Raw genomic sequence first — 24,222 nt, 5'->3', positions numbered from 1 at the left:
AAACTAAAACATGGTGTTCCAAAACCTGTGGGATGCAGCAAAAGCACTTCTATGAGGAAAGTTTATAGCAAGCAACCTTCCACAGGAAACAAGGGAAATATCTCATAAACAACTCAATCTTACACCTAAAAAAAAAAAAGAAAGAAGAACAAACAAACTCAAAGTCAATAGAAGGAAAGAAATCATAAAGATAAGAGCAGAAATAAATGAGATAGAAATGAAGTACACGATGAAAGAGATCAGTGAAAGTAAAAGCTGGTTCTTTGAAAAGATAAACAAAATTGGTAAACCATTATCCAGCCTCAAAAAGTAAAAGAGGATAAGGCTCAAATCAATAAAATTAGAAATGAAAAAGGATAAGTTACAACATAAAATGCCACAAAAATACAGTAGATCACAAGAGACTACTACAAGCAACTATATGCCAATAAAATGGACAACCTGGAAGAAAGGGATAAATTCTTAGGAAGCGACAATCTCCAAAGAATGGACAAGGAAGAAATAGACATTATAAATAGATCAATCACAAGGCCTAAAATTGAAAATGTGATTAAAGATCTCCCAACAAATAAACGTCCAGGACCAGATGACTCCACATGTGAATTTTACCTAATTTTTAGAGTTAACACCTATCCTTCTGAAACTCTTTCAAAAAATTGCAGAGAAAAGAATATTCCCAAACTCATTCTATGAGATGACCATCACCCTGATACCAAAACTAGTAAAGATACCACAAAAAAGAGAAAATTTCAGGCCAATATCACTGATGAACATAGAAGCAAACTTCCTCAACAAAATACAAGCAAATCAAATACAAAGATATTTTAAAAGGATCACACACCATGATCAAAAGGAACTTGAGGATTTGTGAATCAATCAGTGTGATACACCACATCAACAAGTTGAAGAATGAAAATAATTTGGTCTTCTGGTTCAAGATGGTGAAGCAGAAGAGCATGTGCTCATCTCCTCCTTTAAGAGCATGAAAACCACAACTAGCTGTTGAACAACCATCGACAAGAGGATGCTAGAACCCACACACACAAAAAAAGATGCTCCACATCCAACCACAGCAAGATGGTAGGAAGAGCACAATCATAATAAAATCAAATCCTATACCTGCTAGGTGGGTGACACATAAAGTGGAGAACAATAATACCAGGAAGTTCTCTCACTGTTGTGAAGGTTCTGAGCCCTACATCAGGCTTCCCAGCCTGGGAATCTGACAAAGGGACTGGGAATTCCCAGGGAATCTGACGTTGAAGGCCAGCAGGATTTACTTACAGGACTTCCACAGGACTGGGGGAAACAAAGACTCCACTCTTTGAGGGCACAAACAAAGTCTTGTGCATGCCAAGACCCAGGGGAAAGGAGCAGTGATCCCACAGGAGACCAAGACAGACCTAACTACTAGTGTTGGAGGGTCACCTGTGGAAGCATGAGTCAGCAGGGGATTGTCACAGGGACAGGGGCACTGGCAGCAGCAGTCCTAGAAGATGCCCCTTAGTTCTCTTGGAGGTTGCCATTAACCCTACCATAGAGTCTGTAGACCCCATGGCTGGGCCATCTCAGGCCAAACAACTAATACAGAGGGAGCACAGTCCCACCTATCAACAGCTAATCGGATTAAAGATTTACTGAACAAGGCCCTGCCTACCAGAGAAAGACCCAGTTTCCCCCACCATCAGTCCCTCTCATCAGGAAGCTTATACAAGCCTCTTAGCCTCATTCACCAGAGGACAGATAGAAGCAAGAAGAACTATAATCCCACAGCCTGGCTAGAACAAAAACCACATTACAGAAAGTTAATTAGGATGAAAAAGCAGAGAGTTATGTCCCGGATGAAGGGACAAGATAAAACCCAGAAACAACTAAAAGAAGTGGAGATAGACAACCTCCCACCTAAAGAATTCAGAATAATGATAGTGAAAATGATCCAGAATCTTGGGAAACAATGGAGAAGATGCAAGAAATGTTTACTAAAGGCCTAGAAGAACTAAAGAAAAAATAGAACAAACAATACACTAGAAGGAATCAGTAGCAGAATAACTGAGGCAGAATAGACAAGTGACCTGGGGGAAAGAATGGTGGAAAACACTGCTTCAGAACAGAATATAGAAAAAAGGATGAAAAAAGATGAATATAGCCCAAGAGTCCTCTGGGACAATATTAAACACACCAATATTTGCATTATAGGGGTCCCCTAAGTAGAAGATTGAGAGAAAGGACTTGAGAAAATACTTGAAGAGATAATAGCTGAAAACTTCCTTGACATGGGAAAAGACATAGTCAACCAAGTCCAGGAAGCACAGAGAGTCTCAGGCAGGTTAAACCCAAGGAGGAACACACCAAGACAAATAATAATCAAACTGAAAAAATTAAAGACAAAGATAAAATATTAAAAGCAACAAGGAAAAAATGAGAAATAAAATACAAGGGAATGCCCATAAGGCTGTCTGCTGATTTTTCAACAGAAACTCTACAAGCCAGAGGTGCCTGCAACCAAGAATACTCTACCCTGCAAGACTCTCATTCAGATTTGATGGAGAAATCAAAGCTTTCCAGACCAGCAAAGGAGAATTTAGCACCATCAGATTAGCTTTACAACAAATGCTAAAGGAACTTCTCTAGGCAGGAAACAAGAGAAGGAAAAGACTTACAGAAAATAAACCCAAAACAATTAGGGAAATGGTAATAGGATCATACATATCAATAATTACCTTAACTGTAAATGGATTAAATGCACCAACCAAAAGACATAGACCAGCTAGGTATATGAAAACATGTGCATGTACACTTCCACTTACCTCATCACTCTATTTAACCACCCAAATTGTATGCAATTATTTTATATTGTTAGGTTAATCATGTTTTCATTATAGCTTGCAATTGTAATTATCTTTTATTTTTTGTCTGGCTATTGATTGTGAAAACTGATAAACATCTTTTACTATTGTGATTATGTAACTAGTATTCATTTTAATACCGTTGTATCATGATTGGTCAACAGAAAATAATAGAATTTTATATCACCAAAGACTGGCGGGCTGCAGTCCATGGGGTTGCAAAGAATTGGACATGACTGAGCAACTGAACAACAACAACAATATCACCAAAACTATCATTTAATAGAAAAACCTGTAATCACTTTAAAAAATCTAGATGCATAATAGAATTATCTTGGAATTTTTTTTAAAAATACAAATGCTTAGGTATTTTTGTTTCTTCAAAGCTCCATATGTTTTTCTAATGAGCAGCCTTGTTTTATTTTATTTTTTAACTTTACAATATTGTATTGGTTTTGCCATATATTAACATGAATCCGCCACAGGTATACACGTGTTCCCCATCCTGAACCCTCCTCCCATCTCCCTCCCCGTACCATCCCTCTGGGTCATCCCTTGTTTTAAAACAACTGGGTTATATGATGATCTTTTACTTTTATCAAGTTTGCTTAATTTTTTCTATTTCATATTCAGCTCTCACATTTTATCTTGTTTATGTTTTCTAATTTCTCCATCTTTTTTTTTTTTTGATGCTCTTTTTCAAGTCTTCATCAAGTGTAGTAGAAAAGCTTTTGTGTGTGTGTGTGTGTGTGTGTGTATATATATATATATAGTGTGTGTATAATATATGTGATCCCTCTTCATAGATCACTGCCTTGTTGTGGTGAAGGGGCTTGCATAACTCAATGAAGCTATGAGCCATGCCATGCAGGGATATCCAAGCTGTGCAGGTCATAGTGGAAAGTTCTGACAATATGTGATCCACTGGAGGAGGGAATGGCAAACCGTTACCCCAGTATATTTGCTGTGAGAACTCCAAAAGCATGGAGTCACTAAGAGTCAGACACAACTTGATGACTGAACAGCAGCAATAATATACATATTTTAGAAACATGAATTTTTGCCTAACTAAAAAATTTATAACATTTTGATTCCATGTATTTGACTTAATATAAACAGAATGCTAGTTTTCTCATGAAACATATACATTGCCATATGTAAAATAGATGACCAATGTGAGTTTGATGCATGAAGCAGGGTACCCAAAGTCAGTGCTCTGGGACAACATAGAGAGATAGGGTGGGGAATGGGGTAGGAGGGGGATTCAGGATGGGGGCAACACATGTATACCTATGGCAGATTTGTATTGATGTATGGCAAAAACCATGACAATGTTGTAAAGTAATCATTCTCTAGTTAAAATAATTAATTTAAAAATAGATAGGCAATAGACAACAAAGGTTTTCTGTATAGCATAGGGAATTATAGTCGATATCTTGCAATAACCTATGATGGAAAATAATCTGAAAGATAATATATGTGTATATGTATAAGTGAATCACCTTGTAGTGCACCTGAAATATTGTAAGCCAACTATACTTTGGGGATCCCCTCATAGCTCAGTTTCTTCAATAAAATATATAAATAAAAACATGACCTTTTCAACAGATGTAAGAAAATAATTTTTGGCAAAATTCAACAATGATGTATGATAAAACTCTTCAGCAAGTGGGCATAGAGGGAACATACTTCAACATAAAACAGCAAGCGTCATTCTCAATGGTGAAAAAATTAAAGCATTTCCTCTACGATCAGGAACAAGATATGGATGTCCACTCTTGCCACTTTTATCTACATAGTTTTGGAAGTCCTAGGCATGACAATGATTGAAGAAAAAGAAAAAAAGGAATCCAAATTGGAAAAGAAGTGAAACTCTCACTGTTTGCAGGTTACATGATATTATACATAGAAAATACTAAAGAGGCCACCAGTAAATTACTAGAGCTAATCAGTGAATTTGGTAAAGTTCTGGATACAAAATTAATACACAGAAATCCCTTGAATTCCTATATACTAACAACAAAATATCAGAAAGAGAAATTAAGGAAACTCTCCCATTTACCATTGCAACAAAAAGAATAAAATACCTAGTAATCAACCTACTTAAGGAACCAAAATACCTATACTAGAAAACTATAAGGTACTGATGAAAGAAATAAAAGACAACTTTACAAAAAGATGGATAGATATACCATGTTCTTAGAATGGAAGAGTCAATATGGTGAAAATTGCTATAGTACCCAAAGCAATCTACAGATTCAATGCACTCTCTGTCAAATTACCAATCGCACTTTACAGAGAACTAGAACAAAATCTTAAAATTTGTCTGAAGACACAAAAGACCCTCAATAGGAAAGGGGTCTTGAGAAAGAGAAATGGCACTGGAGGAGTCAGGCTCCCTGAATTCAGACATACTGAGTGGTTACAGAGACAATTTAAAAATCACCTTATATGGAGTAGAAGGACTTGGTGATGGATGAAGCCAAATGACTCTGCCCTCCCTGATGGACCCATCACCCCTGTATTTCACTTTGAGATTAATTTTGGTTTTATTCTATGTCATATTTTACTTATAGTAAGTTCTCTGTTTTATCAATAAAGATTTTTTCATTATGCAAAAACACATCTTTTTTAAAAAAGGAGAAAAACTCAGCTTAATTTTCTACTGAGACAAGGTCAATGTGGATACAATGGGGAAAACATAAAGGCTTTTGAGCCAGTATAGATCTGAGTTTGAATCATAGTTTCTCCACTTACTGTTTGAACTTTGGAAATTTACTTAACCTCAGTAATACTCAGTTTTCTCATCTGTAAAGTGAAGATAGTAAAGGAGGGGAGAGATCCAAAGAATAAAACAAGTCAAAAGGGCAATTTTAAGAAATAATATGGTCATTTATTAAAAATATTTCCAAAAGACCAAAGAGAATGAAGTTCATAAAATAGCAATTGCATTTGGTACTTAGGAAGCCTTGCAGACCTTGGAGAAAATATTTTCAATACAGTGTTGAGTTTAGAACCAAAATAAAGGTTTTAATCAGACTTCTTGATCTCCACTTTGGTAGTCATCATCAATAAAAAGAGAAAAAGAATGAATAAAAGTATATTATTTTTCTATTGGTTTAACAAATTATCACAAACTTGAAACAGCACCAACTTATTTCCTCATTGTTTCTGTGGATCAGGAGCTCAGATACAAGTTAGCTGGGTCCTCTGCTTAGGGTATCATAGGGCTGCAATCAAGTTTTCAGCCAGAATTGAGATCTCATTTGAGGCTAAGCGTTCTCTTCCAAGATCACTGGTTATTGGCAGAATTCATTCCTTGCTATTGAGGTCCTGTTTTCTCACTGTCTTTCTTATTGGCCAGGAACCACTCTCAGTTCTTGAAGGGCATTCTTAGGCTCTTGAACCACTTCTCTCACAACATGGATGTTTGTTTTCTTCCAGGCCATCGGAAAAGAAATCTCTTTAAATCTTCTGACTTCTTTCTCGAACTTACCAACTTTTCACTTGATATAGGGCTCACCTAATTAAGTAGTCCAACCCAGGATAATCTCCAGTTTGGTTAACTGAAAACCAATGGATTGTACTCTAATACAGGAATAAAATATCCTATTCACAGGTCCTACATATATTAAAGAGGAGGAGATTATATCAAGTTTGTACACCAATGGGTAAGAATCCTGAGATCTATCTTTGAATTCTGCTTACCAAAGAAAAAATGTCTAGGGGAGATTTTCTAGGGAGAAAAATGTGGTTCAAAGCTACGCTAGGTAAATCTGAAAAGAGTGACAGCAATTGGAAGTATAGATTTGTATACAGAAACATGATGAAGATTGGTTAAAGTTCTTCAGAAGGATGTTCATTTCATGTAAAACATATCTTTTTTTCTGGTAAGGTGGGAGTGAATCACTGTAGTCTGCATATAAGTGCTCCAACAGAATGGCATTGTCAGAAATCTTTGCTATGAGTCCAGATGAGGTCTCCTGGATAAATTATAGCAAAATCTGGGAATTCAGATGAAAGTTTTGAGATGAAGTAAGGATTTTATAGTGTTGAAAGAAGCTGTTAAAGGCACATAATGCCGTTAAAGAAAGCATCATTATTTTGTGCAGATGTTTTCAACTAGTGGGTTGGGGTAAAATTGTTAATAACTCTGAAAAATCAAATGAGTTGGGAAATGTAACTAAGGTTAACACTCTGTAAGTTTGAGTAGTTTGTTAAATACCAGTTAGGAAATGTACTGTATTGTTGCAAGTAAAGCTAGAAAGAAAGAAAATAAGGAAGGAAGGGGAGGGAAGAAAGAAATAGAAAAAAGAAAAGAAAGCAAGATAAAAAAAGAGAATGAACTAGGCATAAGTGTGGAAAGCAAGCTTCAACTTGTTCATTAATCAGCAGTGAAGAGGTAATTCTGGGTGACCACCACCTTGATCATGCCTTCTATCTCCTTAGAATCTCCTGGTTGCTTACAGGAGAAAGCATAAATTTTATCCCACTAAATTGTACTAAATTACTTCTCAGAGTTCTTTCTCTTACTATAAATCTGCTAGCTTAATGTCAAATTTACTTCTTTAAGGTATATTCAATTATTTGAAAAATTCTACCAGTGCACACTTTGGCACTCTACAGCAAGAAATGGCAGAACAAAGAATAACCTAGTAGTGTCCTGGTGGTCAGGCTTTCATGAAGATTAAAGACTAGACATGATCACAGAGCAAGTTCTATGAGAAGGGATGAAGGCTATGTTCCCATATAACTGTTAGCTGAATCAGGTCACTGTGAACAAGGAGGTATGTGTCAGATAAATAAAAAGGAAGTATGTATCAGAATACTGAAAACAATTCTTATACAAAGCTATTCCTGAAGGAAACTTCCAGAAGTGGCTATACAGTCTCTCTTTGTTGAATGACCTATTTTGATGGAATATTAGATACAGAAGAGCACTTAGAAAACATCTAATCCATCCCACTTCATGACCCAGAAAGATAAAATGATTATTGAAAGTAACTCACAAAATTAGTGGCAGAACCACTGGCTCACAGTCCAAGGCTATTTTCATTACACCACACTATTAAGTTTCAAATTCCACAAGGCCTGTTACTAAACAATGACATAAGATAAACTTGTGTATTGGTATGAAAGTGAGAGTGCTAATCGCTAAGTCGTGTCTGACTCTTCATGACCCCATGGACTGGGGTCCACCAAGCTCCTCTGTCCGTGGAATTCTTGAGGCAAGAACACTGGGGTCAGTAGCCATTCCCTTCCCCAGGGGATCTTCCTGACCCAGGGATTGAACCCGGCTCTCCTGCATTCCAGGCAGATTCTTTACCATCTGAGCCACCAGGGAAGCCCCGTATACTGGTATAAATCATGACAATTTAACAAACTGTTGTGGAGAGGACTGCACAAAAGCCCAGGACTGATCCATTACTTTGCTCTCTCTTTGGTTATAATATGGGAGAACTGTTTACTGAATGCTAGAAATTACAACTTTCCTTTTAATTTTCTTATTTTCTTCTGTTTAGTTGGTCTTTATCACTTATAACAAATTATTCATCTTAAAGCACAGTTATAATCATTTCACATCCGTTTCAGAGTTCTCTGATGACTTATTAAGCTTGAAGCACCATTCAAGACTACAATAATATTCTATCTTAACTTTATAGAGTCATTTTATATGGTTTACTATATACATAATAGAACTGTGGTCTTATGAATAGCTCCATCCTTTACTTAGTCTTTTGCTCAGGCCATTTTGCCATCTGAAACGTTCTTTTCCTTCATTGTTATTTGATATAATTCTGACCACTTTTAAGACCATCTCTTACATCACTCCCTCTATAAAAAATTTCCTAATCTTCGGTACTACTGTGATATGTTTATTATATTAAAAGGGATGTATTAGCCTGGAAAATCCCATGGACGGAGGAGCCTGGTAGGCTGCAGTCCATGGGGTCGCTAAGAGTCAGACACGACTGAGCGACATCACTTTCACTTTTCACTTTCATGCATTGGAGAGGAAATGGCAACCCACTCCAGTGTTCTTGCCTGGAGAATCCCAGGGACGGGGGAGCCTGGTGGGCTGCCGTCTATGGAGTCACACAGAGTCGAACACGACTGAAGCGACTTAGCAACAGCAACAGCAATTAGCTACTTACTATGTGTCAATCCTTTGGAAAATAAGAAACAGACCCTGCCTGCCCATGAAGGCTTACACTCTACTAGAATAAGGCATAGATATGTTAAAAAATTCATTTACTGCACAATTACAGTTGCTGCAATAGAAGTATATAAAGAACACAAAGAATGGTTTGCATATGTTAGTAAAAGCTTTACAAAAGATAGAGGGGTATGATAGGTGGAGAAGAGCATTCTAGGCAAGGGTAGAAGGTAGAATGGGCTTCCCTGGTAGCTTAGCTGGTAAAGGTCTGCCTGCAATTCAGGAGACTCTGGTTCGATTCCTGGGTCAGGAAGATCCTCCAGTGAAGGGAAAGGCTACCCATTCCAGTATTCTTGGGCTTCCCTGGTGGCTCAGATGGTAAAGAATTCACCTGCAGTGAGGGAGACCTGGGTTTGATCCATAGGTTCGATCCATAGGGAAGATCCCTTGGAGGAGGGTATGGCAACCCAGACCAGTATTCTTATCTGGAGAATCCCCATGGACAGAGGACGCTGGAGGGCTACAGTCCATGGGGTCACAAAAAGTTGGACATAATTGAGTGACTAAGCACAGTAGAGCACAGAAGGTAGAATGAGCAAAGATTTGGAGATGTGAAATAGCATGGCATGTTTAGGGAATAGCTAGCAGTATGACAGGGATGAAATATAAGATGAAGGTTGTATATGTGTGCAGATGTGCCTATTTAGGTGTATGTATCTGTGTATGTTTGCACTATTGAGTTTAAACATAAGAAAATAGGTTGGCAAAAAATGCAGAAACTAGATCACAGTGGTCTAGTATACTGTTTTAGAGAATTAAAGTTTATCCTTTAGGGAATGGAAAACTACTAGAATGTGCAGGGGAAGAAAAAAATACTAACAGGTAATGGAAAGTGGAGGGAATCTCAGGTGGCTCGGTGGTAAAGAATCCATCTGCCAAGCAGGAGATGTGGGTTCAATCCCTGGGTTGGAAGATCCCCTGGATGTGGACCCACTCCAGTGCTCTTGCCTGGAGAATTCCATGGACAGAGGAGCCTGGTGGGCTACAGTATATGGGGTTACAAAGAGTTGAACACAGCCTAGCAACTAAAATAGCAACAGCAAGGGAAAGTGGAAGTGGAGAAACAAAGATAGAGATTGCTTATCCCTGAGAGGCTTAACTTTCTTGGTGAAATAAGAAACAATGTTGTCTGTTGAGAAAAAGAGGACTAAACTTGGGTTCAGGTCTTTTGAAAATTGGTGAAGGTTTGAATGGTGACTCTGGGGATTGGGAGGGAAATATGATCAAGAAGAAATTGAAGGCCCAGTTGAGGTTGGAGAGTATGAATTTTTAGTGGACCCAGCTGCAAAATTGTGCCATTTGTTTTAGGAGTGTTGAAAAACCTGTGTGTAAGAGAAAAAAAATGCAAATGCTTAAATTGATATAAGGTTGGGATCATAGAGCAAGTGCTGTGGAAGGACAATGGGATAAGAAAGTTGAAAATGCTACAAAAAGAGTAGTAAAAAGTGAAACAATGAAGAAGTTTAACAGATTAGGAAAAAAGGGAGGAACCAAGGGGTGCAAAGATTTAACTGAGATTTAAGGACTGGTATAGGGCTTCCTTGGTGGCTCAGTGGTAAAGAATCTGCCTGCCAATGCAGGAGATGTGGGTTTGAGATGCAGGTTTGACCTCTGGGTGGGGAAGATCCCTTACAGTAGGAAATAGCAACCCACTCCAGTATTCTTGCCTGGAAAATTCCATGGACAGAGGAACATGGTGGGCTACAGTCCATGGGATCACAAAGAATCAGACTTAGTGACTAAACAACAACAAGGAGAACTGGTATAGGAACAATGAGATATCCAGTTTCAATGGACTGATGACTTGCTCAACAGCACATAGCTAGGGACAGGGCTGGGACTAGAACCCAGGTATTGCAACCACCAGCCTAGTTCTGCTACCTCAGTGCTGCCCCAATAGCCACTCTTTATTTCTTTTTTTTTATTATTATTTTTTTTCCTCTGGAAATTCTTTTTTTTTATTATTTTATTTTATTTTTGTCTCACTTCATCAGTGACAGAGTTTTCAGATAGCCAATTGTGGCAATCGGTGTAGCCAAGATCTGTGAAACACAAATTTTGGTGCTTTGTTCTGTGCTTCTCTCTTTCCCTTGGAGAATCTACCAATTTACATGGCTCAAAAAGATCACTTATGTATTAATAGATGATTCAAATTTCTGTCTCAGCCACAAACCTGAACTTTAGTCTCTCATTTTCGTCTACCTATTATGTTATTCTTCTTGGACTTCATATGTTTACCTCAGTTTTGACATGTTTAAAGACAAATATCATCTTCCTTCCCAAGTCAAATTCTCCAACTAACTTTTCTGTTTTTGTCCCATTGACCTAATAGTCTTTCAGTCACTCAAGCACAGAATCTGGTAGTCATATTTGACCCCAACCAACCCTGACTTCTCCCCTCATATGTAAACTCTGAGTTTTGTTAATTCTTATTCTGCAGTATCCCCTGACCCTCTTTCTTCCACCAATGTAGTTCAGAATCCTGATAGCATCATGTCTGGGCTACTTGAAGATACCTGAACTATGCGTCTTTTACCCTTTACATAGTCAAAGAGGTGAACTTGGCAAATTTCTACTTATAGTTCAAGAGTAAAATAAGCGGTCATTCTCTACAAATACTCCTTTTCTCATGGCTTTATTATTCCATTTATTACAGTGATTTAATTACTCTTTTTGCTTACATGTCTGTCATACCCACCTAGACAGTAAGCCCATTAATGGCCATGAGTCTGTTTTATCCATTTTTTCTCTCTTCCTCTCCTAGTTGAGCAACTTTCGAAGAGTAACTGTGTGGTACAGGAGATTTTGAGTAATTTGACTCTCCAGGGTGAGTGTCCTGGGGGGAGCATGTTTTTAGTGTGGAAACATAGGTGCTATTGTGCAGGAATCTAGATAATGGTGTAAAGTGGAAGTGAAATGTATACTCTTTTAGAATGATAGAGTCTTTTAAAAAGAAATTTGAAAAATCAGAGTGTAGGGTATCACGACTCACCCACCCTCCCTCTCCCCAACCCACATCCATGTCCACGTGTATGAATTAGTAGAGAAGAAAGGAAAAGTGGTAGCACAGTTGTATCCACACATTTGGGAAGAGATAGAAGGCAGAGCTTAAAAAAAAAAAAAAAAAAAAAAAAACACAGCTAAAGTGGTGTGATGGGGCTGTAGGAGAGTTCAAAGTGGCTGAGGACAGAGATTGTTGAGAATCCAAAGATCCAAAGCTGTGTCTGACCATAAGTTCTGGGTAACACATAATTCAGTCAACAAGAGAGACTGAAAGATTAAATCAGCATTTGGACGTAGTTTTATGATTCTATTTAGTCGACTGCCTCCCCAAGACTTTCTTTACCTTTCTAGCAAAAGCATGCACCAGATTGTCTGAATATGTTGGAGGACTGCCAGCAGGGGTGGGGTGATGAGGCGAAAGCAGAAGGGGAAGTGGGGAGACTCAGGGCTCGGCTTCTAAGACAGATACTTCCTCGACTTCTGCTGAGTAGTGAAAACATGCAGGAAACTTAGTTTGCATGAAGGTACAGCTCAATGGTCCATGCTTTTATTTGGCCAGCTCCCCAATACCGTCTTTCCTATTCTCCATGTATCCTATTATTGACAAATGAAAAACTTTAGTTGTGCTATTCATCATTTTAAAGCTGAGCTCAGGAAGGTGAAGGACAATGCTTCCCCTTCAACTTTATTGAGGTATATTTGACAAATAAAATTACATATTTAAAGTGTACAATGTGATGATCTGATATATGTTTACATTGTGAAGGGATTCCCCCCAACAAGTTAATTATCAGGACAATGTTTTATTCACCTTTTGATATAGAAGGTGTTTGTTGAATAAATACATGAATGAATAATAGGATCAATAAATAAGAGTGTTTTGTAAACTGTAAAACACTATATGAATGTAAATTTTGATGATTTTCTTTCCTACTCACATCAGACTTAGCTCAGGTTTCACTTCCTGACACCTACTTTGACTGTTGCATCCTACACTCAAAGTTTCTCCTTTTTGAACTTGTATTATGTTTATTGTCTGTACCAATAGCATGACAACCAGTATTCTATTGCTTTGTATTGTATCTTTTAGTGTGTAGGAAACTTGTCTCCCTAGGTAGATTGTGAACTCCCCTAGAGCAGGAGAAAGTCCAGCCTTTTTTTCCCCTAAGCTCTGTGAACCCAAAGCCTAACCTGCTACAACATTTTGCACATAGAAAAATGTTTATTAAATGATTGGTTATTGATTAACTGGAGCAAAGCTACACATCCCCCATGGAGTTTTAATCTATAAATGACCAGGATTGTACTAATGATCCCAGTGGCTTTCCTCCATGAGAGTAAAAGATCTTGAGGAGGAAAGTAGAAAGACCCCCTCCCCCATCATTACTGTCACTTTATTATTACAATAAGTAGTATTTTCCTTGGCATTTCCAGGGATATGCTTAGTAGCATTCTCACTAGTATTAAAAATTACAGGAGGAATTGATACTACATTGCTGACAGTTCTATGACCTCTCTTCTCCAGTAAATTCATTCTTAAGAAGAGATCATCACGTTCATCAAATCAGGTCACTCTATTGTCAAACAGTTGGGTTCCAAATACAGGACACTGTCAAGTCCAAATGGAAGTCAGACTATGACATTTAAAGTTAATGTCACTATGTGTCCTCTGCATAGTGAAGTCACTCAGTTGTGTCCAACTCTTTGCAACCCCATGGACTGTAGCCTACCAGGCTCCTCTGTCCATGGAATTTTCCAGGCAAGAGTACTGGAGTGGGTCATCATTTCCTTCTCCAGGGGATCTTCCCAACCCAGGGATCGAACCCAGGTCTCCTGCATTGCAGGCAGATGCTTTACCAACTGAGCCACCAGGGAGGCATAGTACCATGATACAAATATTTTATCTTGTATGACCAGAATGAAGCAATGCATAAGAGCAGACCTCAGGGGAAATATGAGTCACAAAATGGCAATAGAAATCTTGAGGAGTGCATGAGTGTGTGTGAGAGAGGACAGTGGGAGGATATTTCTACTCTTAGTCTAGATGGTCAAAATATGTTACAGACAGCTTACATACTTTTGAACTTTTTGTAAAGCACTAACTAGAGGGCTGACCTTTCAGGGATACCTGTATGAGTCCCTATCTAATTACTAGCAATCTGAAATCCTCCTAAGTTCTGAGGTCATTCCTCAGACCTGGCTCCAAGGCCTGCCTCTAACTTCTTGGTATTTTAGATGCCTGGATTTTGGAAGCAAGATAATTGTTCTTTAAGAGATTGTTTTTTATGGAAGGACTTTGTCACAAACAAGAATTCAATTTCATAAACCAAATGTTTACCCGAACTGGGTAAACCGATTCAGAATGAAAAGAAGCTTTTAATATTTTGTAAGGCCTGAACTTCTTAGAAACTTTGGAATAAGTAAACAAGATGTGTCAGAGGTGTTTGAGTATTGTTACTGCTAACTTAATTCCACTTACCATGTAGAACCCATGACAACACAGACAGCCCTATGTAAAAATAAAGGCTATTAATCTGAAATAGATATGTCAGTCATCTCAAAATGTCATTCCAAACTGGATTTTCCGTTCCTTTTTAGAGTAAAGAGATTGATGAAAAGTAAATCAAAGCCTGATGTGCCAGAGAACTCTAAGTCTAGATCTCAGTCCCCTTTCCTCTTTCATTAGTGACACTTAAGTAGGAGCTCAAATGTCTGTGATATGATTCCACAAACACTCTAAATAAGATAATGGCATTTTATTCTTCAAAAAGAAAACCAACTCTGTATTTAAGTGCTAAAGGGTTTATGTTTACTCTTCTATTTTGCCTTGTTTCCCCTATTTCTTCCAAGGCCCCTCCTTAACCTATATTTTCCAAACATGTAAAGATTTTTCTTTCTCTTTTCTCTCAAATGTGTGCATGTGTGTGCTAAGTCGCTTCAGTCATGTCTGACTCTGTGCGACACCATGGACTGCAGCCTGCTGAACTCCTCTGTCTATGGGATACTCCAGGCAAGAATATTGGGATGGGTAGCTGTTCCCCCCTCCAGGGGATTTTCCCTATCCAGGGATCAAATCTGCATCTCTTACATCTAACCTGCATTGACAGGTGGGTTCTTTACCACCTAGGAAGCTCCTGTCTCATATGTACTACCCCCTAAATAAAGAAGAAAAGCTTGGAAGGCACAAAGAAAAGAGGGATCATGATGGGATGAAGTGGGATGGGCTGGAAAGAAGAAGTAGGATAGAAGAGTTTTGTGGTTTACAACTTATGTTTAAACGGTGGTCTTCCCTACCAGCCCATGAAGAATTCTCAGTCAAAGGCAAAAGTAATTGTCAGTTGACAGTGTTTTAGCACCAGTATTGTAACATGAATTAATTGACCTAAGATGTCTGGATTTATCTAATCAGGTTAATTGGCTTCCTTTGTTGCTTTTTCTATAAGAATGAAGACGTGCCACTACCAGCTATGAGTCTACCATACTTATTGACAGTTGTATTTCTTCAATACAAATAAACAAATTAACAATCTGATTCAAGAATCTCTTTTATAGGATTGATTAATAGGAATCTAACTTCCAGGAATTTTCTCACACCTGATTGAACAGGGGAAGCTGTTTCTTACTGGCTCTCAAATCATACCATGCTTGGTAACCATGTAGCCTGAAACATAAATATCATTGGTATGAGGGATAAAAATGACTTTAGGTCTTTGTATTTTAGGGAGAGATACATGCACTATACCTACTTATATTTTCTGGAACATCATTTGTATTATAACTAAATCTGTGTTTGGACAAATGGCTTGATAACAGAGTAGTAGAATATTGTGTTACATTCAGAAATCAGTGTGAAAAATTATTTTGATTCTCAGCATTTGATCCTAGGAATCAATGGACTTAATGGAAGTAATATGTAGAGAAAAGGTAAATAGCATTTTCACAGAAATATTTCTTAAATATTACTCTTAAATATTTTAATCCTTTCAACAGAAAATTAATAAGGAAACATTGGCCTTAAATGACACTTCAGATGACTTGGACTTAACTGATATTTATAGAGCATTCCATCCAAAAGCAGCAGACTACACACTCCTTTCAAGTGCCCACAAAACATTATCTAGGATTGCCTACATGCTGGGCCACAAAACTAGCCTTGATAAATTTAATAAAATTGAAATCATATCAAGCATCTTCTCTGATCACAACGCTATGAGTTTAGAAATGAACTACAAGAAAAAGAAACCCATAAAAACACAAACATGTGGTGGCTAAACACTAAACTACTAAACAACCAATGGATCACTGAAGAAATCAAAGAGGAAGTTAAACAAAACAAAACAAAACAAAACAAAAAAACAAACAAAAAAAACCTACTGACAAATGAACATGAAAGCACAAGTCCAAAACATATGGGGTGCAGCAAAAGCAGTTCTAAGAGGGAAGTTTATAACACTACAATCTTTCCTCAAGTAACAAAAAAAGAAAAACTCAAATAAACAACCTAACCTTATACCTAAAAGAACTAGAGAAAAAAGAACAAAACCCAAAGTTAACAGGAGAGAAGTCATAAAGATCCAGCAGAAACAAATGAAATAGAGGCAAAGCAAAAAACTGCAAAGATCAATGAAAATAAAGGCTGGTTCTTTGAAAAGATAAACAAAATACGTAAACCTTTAGCCAGACTCATCAAGAGAAAAAGGGAGAGGACCCAAATCAATAAAATCAGAAATGAAAAAGAAGTTGCAACTGACACTACAGAAATACCAAGATCACAGTACCAATACTATGAGCAAATGTAGACCAAAAAAAAAGGACAACCTGGAAGAAGTGGACAAATGCTTAGAAAGGTACAAGACTGAACCAAGAAGAAATAGAAAATATTAACAGATAAATCATAAGCACTGAAATTGAAAGTGTGATTGAAAACCTCCCAACAAATGAAAGTCCAGGACCTGACAGTGTCACAGGCAAATTTTATGATACATTTAGAGAAGAGTTAACATCTATTCTGTTGAATCTGTTCCAAAAATTGCAGAGGAAAAAAAACTTCTTAACTCATTTTATGAGGCCACCATCACCCTGATACCAAAACCAGACAAAGATATGACAAATGAAGAAAATTACAGTCCAATATCACTGATGAACATAGAGAGGCAAAAATCCTCAACAAAATACTTAGCAATCCATATACAACAATACATTAAAAAGATCATACACAATGATCAAGTGGGATTCATCCTAGGGATGGAAGGATTTTTCAGTATCCAAACATCAATCAATGTGATACACCACATCAACAAACTGAAGAATAAAAATCATATGATGATTTTTATGCAGATTTTTATGCAGATGCAGAAAAATCTTTTGACAAAATTCAGCACCTATTTATGATTAAAAAAAAAAAAAAAACTCTCCAGAAAGTGGGCAAAGAGCGAAAACACCTCAAAATAATAAAGGCCATATAAGATAAACTTGCAGCTAGCATCATACTCAATGGTGAAAATCTGAAAACATTCCCTCTAAGATCAGGAACAAGACAAGGATGTCCACTCTTGCCACTTTTGTTTAACATAGTTTTGAAAGTCATAGGTTATAGCAATCAGAGAAGAAAAAAAAGTAAAGGGAATCCATATTGGAAAAGAAGAAATAAAACCGTCACTGTTTGCAGATGACATGATACTTTAGGTGAAAGATCCTAAAGATGCTACCAGAAAATTACTAGAACTCATCAATGAACTTGGTTAAGCTGCAGGTTACAAAATTAATACACAGAAATCTATTGCATCTCTATGCACTAACAATGAAAGATCAGAAAGAGAAATTCAAGAAACAATTCCATTTACCATCACATCAAAACCAATAAGATATCTAGGAATAAACATAACTAAAGATACAAAAGACCTGTACTCTTAAAACTATAAGATGCTAATGAAAGAAATTGAAGAAGACATAAACCAGTGGGAAGATATACCATGTTTGTGGATTAGAAGAATCAATACTATCAAAATGACTACACTACCCAAGGCAATCTACAGATTCAATGCAATCCCTATCAAAATACCAATGGAATTTATCACAGAACTAGAACAAAAAATCTAAAATTGCATGGAGACACAAAAGATCACGAATAGTCGAAGCAATTTTGAGAAAGAAAAACAGAGCTGGAGAAATCAGGCTCCTTGACTTCAGACTACACTATATACGTTGGTGAAAAAGTAATTGCAGTTTTTGTATTGTTGAAGTTTGCTGTTTGATATTGGAATACATTCTTAAATAAATGTGGCTACGTTATACATCATTTTTAATGTGCACTTCTCAATTTACGGTTTTTTTTTTTTTTTTTTTGCTAATGACATTACCTTCTGCTTATTTTATCTTTATTTTAGACTATGGAAATGAAGTTAGAAAAAAATAAAATTTGAGTGATTCTCTTATTCCAGTTCAAAATGGGTTGTAAGCAGTGGAAACAACTTGGAACATCAACAATGCATTTGGCCCAGGAACTGCTAATGAACATATAGTTCAGTGGTTGTTAAAGAAGCTTTGGAAAGGAGATGAGATCCTTGAAGATGAGGAGCTTAGTGGCCGGCCATTAGAAGTTGAAAATGACCAACTTAAAGCAGTCACTGAAGCTGATCCTCTTACAACTATACCCTATGTTGCTGAAGAACTCAACATTGACCATTCTATGGTTACTCAGCATTTGAAGCAAATTGGAAAGGTGAAAAAGCTCAGTAAGTGGATGCCTCATGAACTGACTGAAAATAAAAAAATCTTCGTTATTAAGTTTCATCTTCTCTTATGCAACAAGGAGCCATTTCTTGATCAGATTGTGACATGTGATGAAAAGTGGATTTTATACAACTGGTGACAACCAGCTCAGTGGTTGGATCGAGAAGAAGCTCCAAAGCACTTCCCAAAGCCAAATGAAAAGTAGTGAAAGTGTTAGTTTTTAGGCTCCTCTGTCCATGGAATTCCCCAGCGAAGAATACTGGAGTAGGTAGCCATTTCCTTCTCCAGGGGTCTTCCCAACCCAGGGATAGAATCCAGGTATCCTGCATTGCAGGCAGATTCTGTATCATCTGAGCCACCAGGGAAGCCCCTTCCAAAGTCAAACTTGCACCAAAAAAGGTCATGGTCACTGTTTGGTGGTATGCTGCCAGTCTGACCCACTACAGCTTTCTGAATCCCAGAAAAACCATTACACCTGAGAAGTATGCTCAGCAAATTGATGAGATACAGCAAAAACTGCAGTGTCTTCAGTTGGCATTGGTTAACAGAAAGGGCCCAATTCTCCTCCATGACAATGCTCAACCACACTTTGCACAACCAACACTTCAAAAGTTGAATGAATTGGGCTACAAAGTTTTGCCTCATCGACCATATTCATCTGACCTCTTGCCAAACCACTACCACTTCTTCAACCATTTTGACAACTTTTTTCATGGAGTACACCTTCAGAACTAGCAGGAGACAGAAAATGCTTTCCAAGAGTTTGTCAAATCCTGAAGCACAGATTTTTATACTACAGGGATAAACAAACACTTCTTGTTGTCAAAAATGTGTTGATTGTAATTGATTAATAAAGATGTGTTTGAGCCTAGTTATAATGATTTAAAATTCCCTATCCAAAATCACAATTACTTCTGCATCAGAACAGTATGGTACTGATGCAAAAATAGAAATATAGATCAATGAATCAGGACAGAAAACCCATGAATAAGCCCACACACTTATGGCCAATTAATCTATGACAGAGAAGGCAAGACTATAAAATGTTGGAAAGATAGTCTCTTTAACAAATGCTGCTGGGAAAACCGGACTGCTATATATATAGTGGTCCATGCAGAGCTATCTGTGTTACTGGGGAGATTATGATAGATACGCTCCATGGCATCAAATCCACAAGGTTTAATACATATCTTAAGGATCAGTGCTGTTCCTTTAATCTCTTATTATTAATAAGTAGTACTGAAAAAGAAAATTTATAATTTTCAGCACTATGGGAGAATTTTGCTTTTATCCTAGACAAATAGTTCCTAAAAAATCAAAAGCTTGACTAAGGATAGGAGAGAAAAGATAGTAGAAAATGAAACTGATGATTCTGGGCTAGGAAGAAACATAAATGCTGAATTCGCACTGGACTCAACCTGCAAACTTTCTTTAACCTATCATTCTATTAAATACCTCTGCATGGACTGCTATTCTGATCTATTTCATTATTTTTATGTTCTTATTAAAATAGCTCAAATCTCTTATAATTCAGTTAAACAATCTTCAATTAAGCTCAATATAACATGTACCACAAAGTAAAGTTAGATGTAGTCCCTGCCTTTTGGGGAATTACCATGTTGGTGGGGAGATATATGGAATTTAGAAAGACGGCACCAACAATCCTACATGCAGGGCAGCGAAGGAGACACAGATGTAAAGAAGAGACTTTTGGACTCAGTGGCAGAAGGTGAGGGTGGGATGGTTTGAGAGAAGAGCACTGAAACATGTACATTGCCACATGTAAAATAGATGACCAGTGCAAATTCAGTGCATGAAGCAGGGCACTCAAAGCCGGTGCTCTGGGACAACCCAGAGGGCTGAATGAGGGAGGAGGTGGGAGGGGGGTTCAGGATGTGGGGGTCACATGTATACCTATGGCTGATTCATGTTGATGTATGGCAAATTCACCTAAATGCTGACTTCGCACTGGACTCAACCTGCAAACTTTCTTTAACCTACCATTCTATTGCTTCCCTCGTGGCTCAGCTGGTAAAGAATCTGCCTGGGTTTCTTTACCAATGTGGGAGACCTGGGTTTGATCCCTGGGTTGGAAAGATCCCCTGGAGAAGGGAAAGGCTATCCATTCTAGTATTCTGGCCTAGAGAACTCCATGGACTCTATAGTCCATGGGGTCGCAAAGAGTTGGATACAACTCACTTCTTTTCACTTCACCATTCTATTTGGGTTCATGGGCTGATTTATTTCATTTGCAGGAAGGGATTCGCTAGTATAATCATTTAAATATCATGGGGACCTGGGGAACAGTTTTTATTAAAGGGATAGATATAAATATAGTACCTCAGGTTGTTTACTTACAGTGTAAACACAGACTGCTTTTAGTTCTGATTGAACAATTAATAATAAAACAGCAACAGAAAGTTTTCTGAATAATTTAAATAGATACCATAAACTTGATCTTGTTGTAGTAGAGATTATAAATTTAAAATTATCTGGAAACAAATTTCACCAACATATTTGAAATGCAATGTAATCTCAACTCTAAGTTTAGTTACATTTTTTTTTAATAATAGCCTTAAAAATCCTTTTTCTAGATTTCAAAATAATCAGAGGATTGGAAGGCAGAACCACTGAATTCAGGTTATTTTTTTGTTTTTGTTTTTTAGCTATAGATGGAATCCACCAACCCATTTGTTTACTTTTGAAAACAACTCTTTGCTTCTAAGTAGAAGGATGCTCCTGGCCAAAGATTTTGATTAAAATATATGAAGCGGTAGGCCTGTTTAAACCTGGTATGAGTCAGATATGTCCAAGCTACTAAATCATCTAATTTCCTTATATTCATTTATAATTGTGAGAGCTTTCTATTTTCAGTTTCTAGTCAGAACTTGTCAATTCTAGTTGTGTGGCAAGTTTCCAGAAAATTTCTTAACCCCTTTGAATTTATTTTTTTTGCAAAACAGAAATAAGAACACTTACCTGTTTAAACTGCAGAATATTGATAGATTCAAGTAGGATAATGAATATGAAACTACCTTGTGAAGATACCAAATCAGTCTTCACTAGTGGGTTTACCTTCAGCCATCACTGTATATTTTATTTGTATGTTATTATTTATTTGTATGCTATTACAATTTAGAGAAACTCCACTGAGCCCTTAATAAAGAATTTAAAAATATCCCTTACTTTTTTCACTTGATTGCAAAGGTGCTGGAGGCTTGGGGAGTGTCCCCTCGGCATTTTGCCATGTTGAACCCCTAACAGAAGCACTGAGCAATACTTGTTGACTGACCGATTAGATTATTTAATCTCTGTCTAATAAATAAAGCAGAAAGAATCATACCAGCAGCCCAATTTAAAGCAGACAAGGCAAATTATTTATCCTCAAACTCCTGGGAATTTGCTAAAATCTACCATCAGCAGAATGCCTGGTTCTAGCACTGAAAAAAACACTGAATCTGCTTACCTGTTAACTTCAAGGTTGACAATTTAGGGTCTTTTGCATTCACTCTCAGAAGTAAGTTCCAGGTCTTCAGTAAATCCAATCTATCAGTCCCTTGGAAAGCTAATCATTGCTGGTCAGCTGTACAGTAAATTTGAATACCCTGGAGGTCCTGAAAGTAAACACCATTCACACTATGCCTGCTCTTTTAGGCAAACTTCTTTGAAAAGATGAGTTGTTGCTATTTTCAAGAGGAGAGGAGGGCAGGGGAAATATGCTAGCCAATGTATACAAATTCTTCTTCCTCTTTCAGATCAGTCCTCAAGCTGTTTAAAGCACGCCTCAATTTGGCTACCCTGGTTCAAAGTGGGGGAAGGGGAAGGCAGAAGGAGAGAAGAACAGAAACTGGACTTACAGGTTGTTGTGTGTATAAATGAACTTTTATCCCTAGCTCCAGTAACGGAATCCTCAGGAAATCACACAACTGTTTTGAGATTGGAAGCAGGAAGGAGTATACTCTGTCCAGTTTAGTTCTCTCTGATTTTTATGATTTGGGGGAGTGGTTAGACTATTTGTAGGTGGAGAAATATATACCAGTATATGCTAATATAACTGTCAACATGTGAAACCTGATCTTAGGCAAGATAAATTTTACATCTCTCTCTCACTGACAGTTATGGCTCTATCTGCATTCTAAGACTCCTCCTTTCTGGTGACTTATGCCCTGAAAAATAAATGTCTTAGGTTGAATTTGGTTTCTCAAAATCCCCACAGCAATACATTATCTCCGTTGAATTAAAAATGATTTTTTTTCTTTCTCTCACACTAAGAGTGGTCTGGAATGACTGGGTTTTCTGTCTGTGGGCCTGTTATGGGAATTTAGAAAGAATTTGTCTTTGGCTAGGAATTTGTCTTTGGCTAGGCTCTGGGATATTGGAGCTTTGGGATGCTCTGTCTGTTCTGGATAAAGGGATATAACAGTCTGTTATGTGTTGACTGGAACTTGGGGCAGCACCTTGATGTTATAAACCAAATGGATAATAATACCCAAATGTGAATTGGTTACTGCAATTATACTGAGTTATATATTAAGATATTTCATCTTGGGATGGCATAAATATGTTCATATTAACACTTTTAAAACATAGCCCTATAACTAATAATGAATTTGTGTACTCAGTAAATCAGGAAACTAGCAACAGCCCTCTGGCATGCTACCTGCTGCAGAAACAAAGGCTTGAACTTTGCATCTGTAGGTAACAGAATTATCTCATAGCCAACCTGGGGTCAGGGCTCTAAGGTTTCTTAAATATTCATCTCCTTTCATAGTATTCTTGGTTGTGCTATTAGTTGGGGGGGGAAAAGTCATTCAACCAAATTAAAGAAGGAGATAACATTTGGATTCAAGATCATACTCTAATCCTTTCCTGGAAAGTTTTACTAACTGAAGTGATATTAGAAATAGAATTTCTTCAACTGAATTTGGATCCTCAGAGATCTAGGGGAAAGTTTGTAGGAGAGACAGAGGATAAATTACCACTTTGCCTCTGATCTGGACTGTTACAGCCATTTTCAACTATGGTGGAAGCGTAGTACATACTCAGGAAAGGAAGGAAAAAGAAAGAGGCAAAATCTTTCAAGAGGACATCACAATAACTGTGGCAGAGACAGGATGTCCTGTGGTGCCTCTGTGTACTCCCCCAGTTGTCTGTCCTTAGCTGTTTCTCTGCCTCTGGGATGGAAAAAAGCAGTGCTCCACTCATCCCCAATTGTGTTTTTGCCTTCTTTAGCTATATCAATTTATGCCATGTTTGTTATAACTGACAGCAGATTCCTAATCTCCTTTCCTCATCTCTCTATCCTTTCTTTTCAATTCTGTCTTCATTACCTACTTGTCCTTACATTTTCTATTATTTTAGGAAATGATGAAGTATCACACTGTTATCTCTTTGCTGTCATCTCTCTATTCTTTCTCATTTTCC

General features: G+C 37.4%; 1 protein-coding gene and 1 non-coding gene across 2 annotated transcripts in view; both read right to left on the bottom strand.

The window, feature by feature from the left end:
* Positions 1-22,427, bottom strand: part of CYSLTR1 (cysteinyl leukotriene receptor 1) — a 57,649-nt gene extending 35,222 nt beyond the window's left edge. The window contains 1 exon segment of the mRNA NM_001099726.1: positions 22,265-22,427. The gene's annotated coding sequence lies outside the window, so the exon portion shown is untranslated.
* Positions 13,870-13,941, bottom strand: TRNAC-GCA (transfer RNA cysteine (anticodon GCA)). Its single transcript has one exon. It is a non-coding gene; the product is annotated as a tRNA-Cys (tRNA).
* Positions 22,428-24,222: the final 1,795 nt, after the last annotated feature.

This window comes from Bos taurus, chromosome X (assembly GCF_002263795.3).
Source record: "Bos taurus isolate L1 Dominette 01449 registration number 42190680 breed Hereford chromosome X, ARS-UCD2.0, whole genome shotgun sequence".
Classification (NCBI taxonomy): domain Eukaryota; kingdom Metazoa; phylum Chordata; class Mammalia; order Artiodactyla; family Bovidae; genus Bos; species Bos taurus.
Note: the sequence above shows the minus strand (reverse complement) of the source record. Positions and strands in the feature narration are given on the sequence as shown.